Below are 16,073 nucleotides of genomic sequence, written 5' to 3' on the forward strand. Positions count from 1 at the left end.
CGGCGGCAACCAAAAGATCCTATGCCCTGAAAATCTTGAAAAAGGGAGAGCATCACCTCCTCAAGGGGCATTGAAAGGTCAGTTTATGGAAATGATCATTTTAGCATGGTTGGCTTTTGTTACTTACCCATGTCCCTTGTTCTGACAATGAATGCTTTTAATATTCAGGATCTTGCTAGAGAAACGGGTTGCTTTCGCCGTTGCTGACCACCCTTTCGTTGTGGATATCCACGCCACGTTCCAGTCAGAATACCATCTATTCTTTCTGATGGAGTACGTTGCTGGCGGCTGCTTAAAGAGCTACCTGCAGAGGGAAGGTGCATTTGAACAACCAAGAGCTATGTAAGTACAAATTAAACCTTTACCTAGAGTCATGCGGGTGCCATTCATACAGTAAGTAAGTAGTATACAGGGTCTGGCTCCTTGTTATCTGACAAAGGCAAGAGGATGTAAGAAAACATCATTATTTGGAAATATATAACATATTGTATTTAAGCGGAGCTGCATGCAAGAACATACCATGATAGTAAGTGGGTCTCTTGACTTACAGCGAGCCAGTAATATTTAGACAGGAGATACACTACACTAACAAATATATGACTATGTATTCAATAAACCTAATGATGGGATTCTCCTTTGCAGGTTCTATGCTGCTTGCACGCTGATGGCCATTTCATATTTACATGAAAATGACATCATACACCGGTAAGTATATTTATTATTTTCATGTACATGAAACATTTTGCAATATAAAATGTAAGGGAGCATTACTGCTAAACATATCAGACAAAGAACAGAAGCCAATATTAATATCCCCTGTAGGAGCATGACCACAAGAGCAGAGAACTTCAGCCTTGTGCTTTTAAAAAGGCCATGATCTACTTAGTGACTTATAATATCCTTATATTTTACATAATTAATTGTTATTATTCACGTTACATCACTAATATTTCCCCTTTTGTCACAGTGTCCCAGATATGTTGTACTTTGCTAACTTTTGCTGTTGTTTTACCACAGAGATCTCAAGCCAGGAAAACCTACTTTTAGACAGCAGCGGATATGTTAAACTGGCTGATTTTGGGCTGAGCAAAGACGGGTAAGGATTCTCATAAACTAACAAATCAAAAGGTTCAGTTTCACATAATGTTATTGAGGTTCATGAAGTGACTGACATTTGTAGTTTCATATTATGAGAAAGTGAGAGTGAACTTTTTCCTACTAAGTTATACTTTAGCAGAGCAGATTAAAGGAGGAAAGAAAAGGTGGAAATCACTGAGGGTGCCAAACTGTTAGGCATATCCCCCATTGATTAGTATCACTTAATGTTCAGTTTGTTTGCTGAGCATGCAGGTCAGGATGAAAAGAAAGCTGAACAGTTACTGTATGTGTCTAATATGGCCCAGCAACTAGTGGCCAACTGGCTAAAAGTTAGAGAGAGACGCAACATAGTGATTTGTGTTCTGGCTGTGTACCTTAGACATCGGTTTACTCAGCTATTATGGATTACATTTTTTGGCTGACTATATTGAAAACTTTTTTTCACAGACAATATTTTACCCAGTTTCATTATCAAACTAAACATTATTAAACTGAGTCGATACAGATAAATAAGCCCCAATGTCATCCGTTTACTTACAATAACTGTTTTTTTTCAGAATTGGCTATGAAGGGGCGGAAACAAGTAGCCTGAAAGGATCTTTTGGCTAGCATGGCACCAGAAGTCCTCGCCAGGGAGCCATACTCAAGATCTGTCGACTGGTGGTCTCTGGGGCATGTAATATACGAAATGCTAGTTGGGGAGGTAAGTAGAAACCTTAATAACTGGACGGAATAGGCAACTGTTTATTAACTTAATAACATCAAGAATTAGCTATATTAGTCACATATGGCACAGAGCAATAAGTTGTTTGTGTGGCAGCATTTTTGCATTGATTGCATTTGTAGGGAATATAAATGGTATGCTAAAATATGCCCACTACAATCTAACCTTACAAACCCCTTTAATGTATGTAGCAAACAGGTTTTGAAGCCTTCTTAGCCACTTACAACTGATTAGTTTCTATAAACTATTGTAACAGTAGAACTTTCTTATGTTCCACATTGTAGAAACCAATGCTGAGACCATCTACTGGTTTAGTCGTCCCGAAGTTCCTGGCAGCGGATGCCGTCAACTTAATATCAGGGGTAAGTTACTCAGTAAGTTAAGGGCGCAAGCTGTGGTCCAACCAGTAATTCATGAACAGGTAGCACTATCCTTGCATCCCTTAAATCATTTCCTTTCAATTTGTGCAGTCTAACTGTGTATTAGCCTTTTATAGCCATTAACTGTCACACAGCGCTGCAACAGAGATTATCTGCTAATGTTTCTAAGGTCATTCTCTTCTTTGTAGCTCTTACAGCGGGACCCACTGAAGCGGCTGGGCTCAAGTGAAAGAAGATGCATGTGATGTTATGCATCATTATTTCTTTCGAGTAAGTTCATCTTTCAGTCAACTTTTGGTAGCTACAGAAATGAACTAAGGGTAAGGCCACACGTGGAGATTCGGCACTGAGGCAACTTTTGGGCGACTATTGAAAACGCAATCGCCGTGTGGCATTTAGCGCAGGCGACTTTTCATTGTAGCCTATAGGGAAACCCGCTGAGGCAGTTCGGGGAGATAGTCGCTCAAAAGACGAGGGAATTAGTAGCCAGGAGAAAAAATCTCGCGGAATCTCCTCGTGTGGACTAGCCCTAAAGGTACAGATGAACTCCCAATGTTTATATGCTAATCAAACATATTTTAAATAAAATAAAAGTTTAAGTATGCTAAGTAACAATTAATAATAAATGTTTTTATATTGTCTATTAACCAGAGCATTGACTGGATGGCTTTGCTAGAGAGAAGAATGCAGCCCCCGTTCATACCTGAGGATGTTAGACTTTCCGAGGATAAAGATCAACATCTAGTTCTAACTCCTCCCTCCGAGGGTTCCTTGGCCATGGAAAAGGAGATTGCGGAAGCCTTTAGGGACTTCGATTATACCGCAATGTAGAGCTCCAGGATCAACCTGCAATGCCAAAATCACCAGCGTGAGATCTTGATTATTTTTCCTTCCTTCCTCTGCAGTAGGACCGGCGGTGCCCCCCACTTGCACCACAGCTCAACCAGCAGTGCCCCTCCTCCTTCCACCTCCACCAGCGGTGCCCCTCCTCCTTCCACCACAGCTCCACCAGAGTTGAACCTCCTTTTACCACCATAGCTCCCCCAGCGGTGCTCCCCTACTTCAAACTAAAATATGGTATCATAAACAGGAGCGCACTTAAGCCACTCGGTAGACACAGCATTCCTTTTCACTCCATCCCTCAGTGTGCAGACGCCGGGGTCTGTGGGCTGCCTGGGGTTTAATGGAATGGAATAGAATGCAGCATTCACCAAGCAGCTTAATGATGCTCATGTGTATGCTACCATATTGCTTTCTATATCTTATCCTTCCTCCATAATACCACCAGCGGTGACCATCCCCTTTCAATAATAGTTAGACCAGAGTTGCCTTCCCTTTCCATATAAAATATGGTATCATGAACTGGAACACCATTAAGCCACTCGGTAGACACTACATTACTTTTCACTCCATCCCTCAGTGTGCAGACGCCGGGGTCTGTGGGCTGCCTGGGTGAAATGGAATGGAATAGAATGCAGCATTCACCAAGCAGCTTAATGATGCTCATGTGTATGCTGCCATATTGCTTTGTATTTTTTTTCCTTCCACCCTAATACCACCACCGGTGACCTCCCCCCTTAAATCAGTTACACCAGCTTTGCCTACCCTTTCCATATAAAATATGGTTTCATAGACAGAAGCCCCCTTAAGCCACTCGGTAGACCCTGCATTCTTTTTCACTCCATCCCTTGTGCAGACGCCGGGGTCTGTGAGCGCCTGAGGTTTAATGGAATGGAATAGAATGCAGCATTCACCAAGCAGCTTAATGACGCTCATGTGTATGCTGCCATATTGCTTTCTATTCTTATCCTTCCACCATACCACCAGCGGTGACCCCCCCCTTTAAATCAGTTACACCAGCGGTGCCTTCCCTTTCCATATAAAATATGGTTTCATAGACAGAAGTCCCCTTAAGCCACTCGGTAGACCCTGCATTCTTTTTCACTCCATCACTCAGACTGTAGAAGCCGGGTCTGCAGGCTGTGTGATTTCCAAAGGAATGGAACAGAATGCAGAGTTCACCAGCAGCCTAAAAGGTGCTCATGTGTATGTTGCCATATTCCTTTCTGTTTCCCTTACCCTTATTTTCCTTAATTATATATGACGCGTTGATCCTGGGAGCAAATCCGATTGCCCTTAAGGAGTCAGGAAGGAATTTTTCCTCTAGTTTCTCAGAGGTTTTTTGCCTTCCTCAGGATCAAAAAGCGTAGTTTTTCATTTTTATCAATAATAAATAAATTATTACATATTTAATTAACTTCCATGTCGCTGTGTGTATCTTTATTCCTGGTATTGGTCTGTCTATTTTACTAGAGAGGGGGAGGGAGTAAAAAAATGGCTTGCAATAAAGAAACACTGAAAGGTTCAGTACCTGTGAGTGACACCAGTCCTACTGCAGGTACGGCTGCTCCACCAAGCATTATCACACTGGGCCGGAGAGTTTGTTTATAATATGTATTCTTTGCATTCTCCCACCATTCATCATCATGGTATGAGGCTGAATGCTCAGTGCACCTGCTGGTACATCCACGCATCAAAAAGCTGGAGAAGAGAAGAAAAATAATTAATAAAATAAACTCAGGGTTTAGTAACACTTGAATGTATCACAGTAAGAGTAAAACCTATAAAAGCACAAGACAAAATTATGAATGTATTTAAGGCCCTAAGATATCTAATTGTGAAATGTTGCAGCCGTATTCAGAATAAAGAATGGATCCCACTCTCCCTTTCATAGCTGGTCAGGTATTCATATTGTGGGGTTCACAGCGACCAGGCAGAGAAACATTTACTGATTTGTTCTTAGGATTTGTGTAATGCTTCAATGTCTGATAGGGGATGCTCAGGTTTTTGGCAGGCGTCTACTCTACCACCAGCCCCTTCTCCCATAACCTACCTTTTTTGGCCAGCTCACCATGTCACATGCAGGGTTTGAAAGTCGTGGTTGGAAAGAATGGGTAGAGTTCAAAACAAATAGCTGTCATAGGAGACTTTGTAAACACGAAAGGTGTGCAGTATGTGTTTTACGTTAAACTGCTTCTACTTGTTGGTATTGAGTCTGTGTTTGCACCTTGGCTGGCCTGTGCCCGACGAGAGTGAAGTAGGCACTAGGTTTAAGGAAAGAGGAAAGCCCGTATCCTCAGCTCTCTTTACCCAAAGAAGGTCCTGAGCCAATTTTCCTTCACTTCAGTAGGCATACAGTACTTTGAATGAGCTCTAGCAGAGCTTGAGTGATACACTGTTTCTGTACCTTTAAGAGGTGGTTCCTGAGGTACACAGGGTATAGATAGCTACATTGACCAATCACCTTTAATAGCAGGGAGAAGCGGGCTAGACCAGGTGAGCATACCCTGAACTATATAGCGTGTAATCCAAATGGAAGAGTGCGCTGGGATGAGCGCCCCTGTGAAGTGAACTGGTAGCTGAAGCAGAAGTTCCCAGCTGGCCCCAAGTGAGGCAGCCCCAGGATGAAAGTGAAGAAGCACTACTTCAATGAGTGGCCTCTGAAAAATGCGCTTGTTGCAGCTGGCACTGTATAAAGTGGTTATAGACTGCATTATTACATTGATCTACAACTATATAACACACACGTTTTGAAGCCTGGGCTAGTTAGTGACCATAAAAGCACCCAGTGGTCTCTAATTACCCTTTAATGTTTGGGAGGATGTTCATACAATATAATGTAGATTTTGGAAGCAGTCACAACAGCAGGATAACTGCAATTAAGCTTTTACTGTGCATCCACAGGACATGTTTCGGGCTCACAGGCCCTTTTTCAAGCTTAATAACAGTCATCCTGCTGTTGTCAGTGCTTCCCAAATCTACATTATAGTTACTAGTTCTGTGCCCCTATAGCTACATCTCTGATTAAGACCATAAAAAGAAACACAGAGGTGTTTGAAACACTGATCTTTCTGCACACAAGTAATACAGCGTGAAGGAGAAAACACATGAAAATATGGGTGGATACTAAGTTTGGGGTAAGAAATTGAGGCTTTTGAAACACCCTTCCTAAACTGCCCCAAAATCCTATTTTTATCTACAATAGTTTTGATACATACAATCTGTTTTGCATATGTGATCTATGAAAGCATTAATTTTGTGCTTATTTGAATTTGTACTTATCGGTTGGGGCTGCCACGTGGCTTCCCTTAGGCAATACTTTAGAGCAGTGCTGTCCAACTGATATGGTACAGAGGGCCGGAATTTTTCTAATCTACATAGTGGAGGGCCGATAATGGAAGCCAATGTTAGCCACTCCCTGTTTTTAGACCATACCTACTTTAAACCACACTCATTTTACTGCAAGACCATGTCCACATTAATAGCACACCAAAAAAAGCAGATGGTTAGTGCTCACTGCAGGGATCAGGGCCAGAACTAGGGGTAGGCAGCTCTCTAGGACAGGTACATAATACTTGCTGCTTGCTGGCACAGGAACAGATTGGGGGCAATATGATGGCTGCTGAAGGGCTGTATGATGGATGGCTGCTTAGCTTGAGGCTACAAGTATGGGGGGCAGTATAATGGATGGCTACTAGCACAGGTATGGGGGGCAGTATGATGGATGGCTACTGGCACAGGTACAGGGGGGCTTTATTATGGATGGCTGCTGGGCTTGCTGGTACAGGTACAAGGCACAGTAATATAACTGAAAAAGTATTGCACATTTTCTTGCTTTCTTTATTTAAAAACCATCATTGTAAGGAGGTAAATGGTAATGCAGGACAGGGGTGGGCACTGATTGAAGCTCTTGCCTAGGGTGCCAAACTACCTGGCCCGGCACCAGCAGGGATGCCACTCATATGGGAACAAAGTTAAGTCCTATTAAGACCTACCCTTAAATCCATATGCTCCCCTTCCCCTGTGTATAATACAGTTCTCCAGCATATGATTAAACACCTTAGGGGCCCCTAACAATAATTTTCAAATGCTAACAAACCCCCAGAACAAATACCAGGCTTATGTTCCATTGGGATCATAGGTCAGGCAGAGTATGGCAAACACAGGGTGCAAAGAGCCGGCAAGTATGACACACACAGGGAGCATAGGGAAGCAGAACAGAGCAGGAGACAGGAAAATCAAGACCACTCAAGATGTACTACATACAGTGACAGTGCTGGCTGCACCATTGCATTCTGAATAAAGTGTAAACAGTGAACAATGTGGGCAGTTTTCAGTCTGGGTCTCAGGTGTGAATAGTACAGGTCTACAGAGGGTTTACACTGATTAGTGATTATGCCACTTCTGTGATGGTTCCTGGATGGTCTCTGGCACCCTGTATATATCCAATGTATTGTAAGTATGGAATCATTCACGACAGCAGGTTAACTGCAATTAGGCTGTTTATTATGTCACCACCATGTGGTGACATAATAAACAGCCTAATGCAGTAACCTGCTGTCGTGAATGGTACTCAACAATACATTGAATAGTACAGTTTTAGGGGAGTGAACACTAGAGGTGTCACAATTTGTGAACAATAAAAGGGGATCACAGGTGTGAACAATACAGGGGATTAGTCTGAATTTGATGTTTAAACAATGCAGGGCCAGTTAATCTCTGTAGTGATACCTTTTAAATCTTGCAATGGTAAACAGACACAGCAGGCAGACTTTGATGTGGAGGGCCATTTAAATGGGGGTCGCAGGCCGCCAGTTGGACAGCCCTGCTATAGAGGGATATGACTTATGCTGGGCGTATATATGGGAAGTTAAAGGAGACATATAACATAACTGAAAATCACATCCCCCAAATCTTGTAGGTAATAGTGAATACTATATTCAGTGGCGTAACTAGATATTACTGGGCCCACAGCAAATTATTTTAAGGCCCCCAAAATGTTTAGAGGTTGACTTGTTTTACCATCATTTATTGAAACTGTATATGAATTAGGGCCTTACGGTGCCGCTGTATCTCCAGGGTCTGCTCCTCTGTAGTGAGGCCTCTTTATCGGAGCTTCCTATAGATCATCACTGTTAGTGAAGTCCGGGTCGACAAAAAAGCAGACCCACATCCGTCCACTCATAACCCGCACCTGTCCTCTCACAACCGCGCATCCGATCCGAACCTTCTGGCACTTTAATTTAAAGTTATACAGGAACAAACCCAAACCTGCACATCCTGGCCTTCTGATTCTTAAATGCCCGGTGCTCAATGATGGAGAGATCGGCGCCCTCACAATAAAGAATGTAAGAAATTTTACTGGCACATGTGACAAATGCAAGTAGGGCCAAGCCCTTGCGGTTTATGGGTAGCACCTTTGTTAAGCATGCTTGGATTTGTCAACCCATTCCTAACAGTACCTAAAACTCACACGACTTCAATGTGGCCAACAAATAGTCCAAATCTAAACCCTGTATAAAGTGCTAGGGTTTGTCCAGACAGAATCCCAGAGTTGGTGCATCCTTGTTTAAAAAGGACAACTTTAAAGGCTCTGTCCCATAGACCCTCTCTGGTGTGTTCCATATAAGCAGCAGACATCCCAAGGGCCGCCATTAAAAATCAAGGGGCCCAGTTCAACAAAAAATTTCTGGGGCCCCTGAGCCACGCCCACCTCACAAACCCCACCCCACAGTTAAAAGACCACACAGACATCAGTGCTAAAATGCTAAACTCCCCACACACAAGTTATAAAAAGCCATTGATAGTAAGGGTCCCCCTATACAAAAAAAAAAATTTGGGGTAAGGGACCCACATTTAAAAAAAAAAAAAAACATTTGCGGGTGGGATTGGTGGTCAGGTCCCCCCATAAATTAAAAATAAATGTTGGCACCAGGGCCCTTCTTGCAAGTTTAAAAAAAAAAAAAAAACCGGGGGCCCCAGAGAATATTTTAAAAAAAAAACTAACATGGTGGCAGGGCCCTGTAGAGTATTAAATAATACATTGGTGGCTAGGGCTTTAAAAGAAATTAAACACATACATTGGTGTCCAATAGAACTGAACTCATGGCTTCGGGACCTCCAAGTTTGGCTCTTTAGTGACTTTGGGACTTTCCGCTGCTTCAGGACTTCAAGTTCAGCTCTTTCGTGACTTCGAGTCTCTTCACGGCTTCTGTAGTTCAGCTCTTTTTGTGACTTCGGCAATTGGGGACTTGTTTTTCGGTGGTTCAGTTTTTCTCGCTACCCAATGATAGGGCCAGCGACACACTGCTGTTGAAAAAGGGAAAGCAAATTGAGTGGTTGCATTAACGAGTTCCATGGATGGATTGGGCCGTATAGATGTCCTGCCATATTTTGATGCACTCTATGTGATAAAGAGATATCCATTAGCCAAGGCCTTAATAAATAGCACCACACATTTGGTACCTACCACTGGCCATAGAAAAAGGCTTAGTACTGTGATAATGGGTGGACAAAACATATGGCAATTTGGCCAAACCTACAGATGGGTAACTGCACTGGTCTGAAGGGAAGATAAAGAATAACAGATTACAAAGACAAGGAGAGCTAGATGTTTCCCAATTGGCCAATCCTCCAGCACATAGTGTTTCATATTTGTTCCAGCTCAGATTTTTCATTTTGGAAAGGGATAAACTAGCGGATGAGTCATTTGGGCAACTACACCTTTATGATGGCTGGTAATTTATTGACATGTATGCAAAACCTGGGATGCCATATATAAACAGTTTAAATGTGGCATAGTGGGGGGGGGCGTGGCCAGCAGCCGATGTGAGGAGACGCACTTGCTGAACGCTCCATTGCCCAGGCCTATACCTTGTAAATACTGCATTATACCAGAGCAGCCACGGACCGGTATTGCGACCAGAGAGCCCCTCTACCACAGCGATCAATAATGAGGCAAAACCGGGCTCAGAAACGAGCTTCAGAAGCAGCTAACCGGTTTTGATCGTTATGCAAGGGGGAGTTGGGACGTCCAAGATGGTGACGAGCCTGAAGAAGCAGCGCAGCATGGAGCGTGCTCCTGGTTACCATCGGCAGCAGAACCAACCATGCAGGACCTGTTACTCAAGATCCGAGCATCTAAGGAGGCATTGTACCGCACTCATTCCCTCAAAAACTGAAGAGATAAAGCTGGACCTGTCAATAATAAAGCAGGACATGCAGAAACTGCGCAAGCCGAATATACCCGGCGCGGTCCAGGATCTGCGCCAAGCTCTCATGGAGTCTCAGCATAAGGCGGACAACTTAGAGAATAGGCTGAGTAGGAACAACCTCAGATTTGTGGGGTTCCCGGAACACGAGGAGGGCACTGCTCTGGAAAACTTGAGGAGTGGCTGAAAGAGTACTGGGGACGCCTAACCTGGCCACCACATTCACCATAGAACGGGCCCATAAAATTCCCTCCAGGCCCACGCCCCTGGGGGGTCCAGCCAGGACGCTTATTGCCAAGCTGTTAAAATGCCAAAGACAGGGACAGCATCCTAAAGCTAGCCTGCAACAAAGGCCCACTTAGGTACCCAAGCACATACTATATCAATCTATGCTGACTTCTCAACTAAGGTACAAAAGCAGTGGGCTAAGTTTTTTGAAGCCAAAAGGCGACTCCAGGAGGCCAAGCTTGAATACGCCATGACTGATGGTCATAGCTGATGGCAGAACCCTCTTCTTCACCAGCCCACAAGAGATAAACAAACTGGCTAGATGGCAGGAAGTAGGGGACAAGGCGAAGCAGCATACCCTCCCCGTGACAACCCCACATAAGGTGATACTCTGAAAGAAAATGACTGGAAGACCTATTGGAAAGCCGCTGGAGAATACCAATGATCAGCTTTTCAGGCTTGCTGGGCAGGAACCGACCCCTAAGTCTGACTATAACCCGTTCCAGGCAGAAGGCAGCCTATGCTATGGATTACAAAACTTGACTACCCCAGTTTGATGGCACCATTGGATTACAAGTTTGGTTTATTTTACTGATCTTTCAATTTTGGGCACCAAAGTTGATCTAGAACATTGGACTGTAATGCTAGACTAATAAGGTGGACTATACCATTGGCCTACAACACTGGACTCTAGCATGGGCTGAATGTACAGGACTGGGACACGGGGCTGCGGAAACGGAAAATACCGGGAGTTAGGCATGTTGTAGCCAAGCTGATGTTGGGAGATCGATCCACCCCAGCATGAATTGAAGGGGCAAGCATATATGATGGGTGTACCAGATTAACTAAATTAGGTAGATGGGGGGGGGGGAGAAGGAAACCAGGATGGAACAAAAAAATAAATAATAACAGCAACAAAGCACTTACATTTATATATATATATATATATATATATACAGTGGTGTGAAAAAACTATTTGCCCCCTTCCTGATTTCTTATTCTTTTGCATGTTTGTCACACAAAATGTTTCTGATCATCAAACACATTAACTATTAGTCAAAGATAACACAAGTAAACACAAAATGCAGTTTTTAAATGAGGGTTTTATTATTTAGGGTGAAAAGAAATCCAAACCTGTGTGAAAAAGTAATTGCCCCCTGAACCTAATAACTGGTTGGACCACCCTTAGCAGCAATAACTGCAATCAAGCGTTTGCGATAACTTGCAACGAGTCTTTTACAGCGCTCTGGAGGAATTTTGGCCCACTCATCTTTGCAGAATTGTTTTTCTTCAAGCCATTCAGAGGTGGATTTGCTGGTCGTGTTTTGGGTCATGTTCCTGCTGCAGCACCCAAGATTCGCTTCAGCTTGAGTTTGACGAACAGATGGCCAGGATTTTTGGATAACCAGTTAGAATTCATTTGGTTCCAAATCTATCAACAGCAATCTTCCAGGTCCTGAAGCAGCAAAAACCAACCCAGACCATCACACTACCACCCACCATATTTTTACTGTTGCGTATTGATGTTCTTTTTCTGAAATTGCTGTAGTTACTTTTTACGCCAGATTGGTAACGGGACGCAACACCTTCCAAAAAGTTCAACTTTTGGTCTCGTCGGTCCACAAGCGTAATTTTTCCAAAAGTCTTGCAATCATTGAGATTGTTTTTTAGCAAAATTGGAGAAAGAGCCTTATGTTTCTTTTTGCCTTAAAAAGTGGTTTGCCGCCTTGGAAATCTGCCATGCAGGCCGTTTTTTGGCCCAGTCTCTTTCTTATGGTGGAAGTCGTGAACACTGACCTTAATGAGGCAAGTGAGGCCTGCAGTTCTTTAGATGTTGTCCTGGGGCTTTTGTGGCCTCTCGGATGAGTTGGGTCTCTGCCGCTCTTGGGGTAATTTTGGTTAGGCCGGCCAACTCCTGGGAAGGTTCACCACTGTTTCCATGTTTTTTGCCATTTGTGGATAATGGCTCTCACTGTGGTTTTGCGGAGTCCCAAAGCTTTTAGAAATGGCTTTATAACCTTTGAAAATTGAACTCAGGTGGTGAATAAACCACAGTTTAAGTTATTTTTTTACAAGGGGGCAATCTCACACAGGGCCCATGTAGATTTTGGAGTTTTTTTCTCCCTTAATTAACGTTAAACCTTCATTTAAAAACTGCATTTTTGTGTTTCAATTTATTGTTATTCTTTGACTAAATAGTTAACAGCTTTTGATGAAGCAGAAACATTTTAAGTGTGACAAACATGCAAACAGAATAAGAAATCAGGAAGTGGGGCAAAATAGTTTTCACACCACTGTATAGGATTCTTGTAAAAGGGAAAAAACGCCAAGCTGGTGTGCTACCAGGAAACCCACCTAGATCTTATCCATCAAAAAACCATGGGTGGGGCTAGCACCTACCATGCCACTCACACAAACCCCACTCCTCAGGGGTAGCAATACTTATTAGCAAAGAACATTCCCCTTTCAAACCGCTGGATGTACTATGGAGCCGACTGGGTTTATTTCTATTTTGTTTCATGGGACATTGCTAAATGTTGAGGCATCTGGTGTACATTCCCCACTCCGTATAAAACATGGACAGTGATCAACTAGCGGCAGAGTTTCCGAGGGTCCCACCCCAGAGCTACTTGCTAGCAATGGGGGGATTCTAACACTGTGCTTGGATCCAGAAGATGACAGATGGGCACAAAGCAGGGAAAACAACTACGGAAAACCCCCACAAACTTTCAATAAACCTGGTGAGCTCCCTGGGGATTGTTGGAGGCATATGCAACCCTGCCAACCCAACAGTTCTCAGGTTTCTCAGCCTCCCCACTTAACCATGTCCAGAATAGACATGGACCTAGTGACTCACAAAACGATTACCCCTACTAAGTCATATTGTCTATGGAGCAAGCAGGTTGTATCTGATTCATTCGCCACTATGTTGTTTTTAAAATTAGGACTTAGCCAGAACCCCACAACCATCAAGATGCTCACTTTAAGACTCGTCAGCGTCAGTCTCAGTTCTTGATTATCGTCTTTTTATGCCGGAGGATATGGGGGAATATTTTGACTTTCTTGATACAATAAACATAGAAAAGGACACTCATTGAGCTGCGACGCTGAATTAGTTAATTATAAAGCAGTCCCTTTCTGTATCGCATCCCACATTGTACTGCGCTAGCTGAACATGTTGCTTCCTTATAAATAACCAGATAATAATCAGTAACAGGTTTAATAGAATAAAAAAGTCGATTTGGCAGAGACCCTGCCACCTCAAGAGGGGCCCAGGAGAATTAGCGGGCCAACAGGAGTGAACTCTAACAAAATTAAGATTAAGTATAAAAACTGATCATAATCCTTTGCTCTGTGGATCATTTTGGTGGAAAAAAAATCCTTCCTATAACATTGCCTTTTCTGATTAATAACTTGCATCAAATTACCAACTTTACAGGTCCACGGTTGGCAGCACCAGATACAGGAACTGCCAATTTGGCTGCAAGCTTCCAGGGACACTGCACCATGCAAAGCCTATTAAAGCCACTGCCGGTTGCTAGGGAGAGAGACCTTAGAAACCAGAGAACTATTAAAGTTGAAATTGAAGATCTGTAGTCAACTAAAAATTATTTTCCCAATAGAAATACTTTCTATCTGCCTCAGTGATCTTATAAGCTGTGCTCACTGACCATTGCTAAACTACAATTCCCAGAATTCTTATAATAACCAGTAGCTGAGTGTAGCTCATTTTCACGAACGGCAGGCCACCAGAGACCGACTCTCAGCAAGCGCCACATGAGTAGGAATGGGGAAGTCCAATCAGGGACCCCTCATGAGATATGATGGTGGCCTTGGTTCTGTGTCACATGTAGCTCACTTGTATTGGCTGATACCAGAACCCACCTCTTTGCCATTACCCCAAAGCCTGTATGGGCTACTGGCAGGGGTTAATAGGGGAAACAGACCCTCGGGAGTCCCAGGAGAAAAGAGGGCCAGTTGTAACCATTCAGGCCCGGTCTTAGGCCGATTTGAGCGCCAATTGGGCCCTAGGACCCATCATGAGACCCGTTTTCCACCATCTGCTTCAATACTACATTACAGCTCCGGACTCTGAGTGAGTCTCTGAACAAGGCGTCATACCTCGGCTCCTCCTGGAGCTGAATATTTAACTCCCTCCAATCCAATTTTGAAAGGCAAGCCAACAATTTAAAGTATATTGGCAACTGGGTACAAAAGCTCTAATCTCCCAGACATTCACTGTTTCTCCTTTGCACTAATTCTGGTTATATCTCACCCTGGGGTCACATGCACAGATTGCCTACTACTGCCCTGGTAGCCTATATATTGTGTGTGTATTATGTCGTGTTGTGTATATGTGTGTGTGTGTGTTATATGTGGTAGTGTGTGTGTGTTGTTATATGTGGATGTGTGTATAATGTGTGTGGTGTGTTTATATATATATGTTGTGTGTGTGTGTTATAATTATATGTGTGGTGTATATATATATATGTGTGGTGTGTATATGTGGTTTGTGTGTGGTATAAAATGTGTAATAAATGTGTGTGTGTGTGTGTTTGTTGTGTGTGTGGTGTGTATGTTACCTATATAGTATGATGGTTGTATATATATATATATATATATATATATATATATATATATATATATATATATGCAACGGAAGCTAGGGCACACACATAAGGAAGTTACATACCTGGGTGCAATACAGAATGCAATTATTCACTCAAGAAAGATGCTGCTGCACAAACCAGCGGTTTATTGTGAAAAAGTTAGTCCTTTATTTTGATACGACGTTTCGGTCCTCACCTTGGACCTTTATTTCAAGACCTACATTCAACAGACAAGTGAAAATTAATTTATAGACTCACCCACCATACACCCACCACTCAAGCCACGCCCCTGTTGCAGGTTGTGTGTGATAATCATTAAGTGAACCTTCAAATCAACTGACATGCTGATTCAAAAGTTTTTTTTAGGGCTGTAAGAAATACAAAAATACACATTATTATTATAAATATTTTAACAGTGCTACCTATAAAACCAATAAAATTGTTAAAACATTTAAAGATGTCATATAAATTGTTAAAACCAACATTACCGGTGGCAAAAATATATCTATTAAAAAAAGGCTAAGACACAAGACTTTAAGTTACTAATAATTTAGAAGCCTGTATGCTACTATCTTCATTATCAAGAAAGGAGAAAAAGAGCAGTATTCATTTTAATCCTCTTGGGGCCACAGTATCCAATGTTTTTATCCAATTAAACTTTCTTTTTTGTAAGACATACGGTCCCAGTCCACCACCCCTACTTGGCTTTCAGGCACTAATCAATGCCCATTAAATCTCAAAGTGGTGGCCATCTACTTGGCCTTTCAACCAAAAAAGTGTTTAGATAGGGGAAGGTCTGAGTTACCCAACTCAAATGCCTTTTGATAGAGGACCTGTGATTTCCCATTCGTTCTTTCTTAAAGTTTCTGGGTTTTACCAACATCAGGGTCAAAACCGCAGGGGCAAGATATAATATAAATGACATGTTGTGTGAATACTGCTCTTTTTTCTCCCTTCTGGATAATATGATAGTAGCAACAGG

The 16,073-nt window shown here is 42.7% G+C and overlaps 1 long non-coding RNA gene across 1 annotated transcript; it reads right to left on the reverse strand.

The window, feature by feature from the left end:
- Positions 1–2: 2 nt before the first annotated feature.
- On the reverse strand, positions 3–4,683 carry LOC121399061. The gene is made up of 4 exons (XR_005964721.1): positions 4,574–4,683; positions 2,906–3,048; positions 128–304; positions 3–34 (listed from the first exon to the last, which is right to left on the reverse strand). It is a non-coding gene; the product is annotated as an uncharacterized LOC121399061 (long non-coding RNA).
- Between the last annotated feature and the right edge of the window lie 11,390 nt (positions 4,684–16,073).

The sequence above is a fragment of the Xenopus laevis genome, chromosome 9_10S, assembly GCF_017654675.1.
Source record: "Xenopus laevis strain J_2021 chromosome 9_10S, Xenopus_laevis_v10.1, whole genome shotgun sequence".
NCBI lineage: Eukaryota > Metazoa > Chordata > Amphibia > Anura > Pipidae > Xenopus > Xenopus laevis.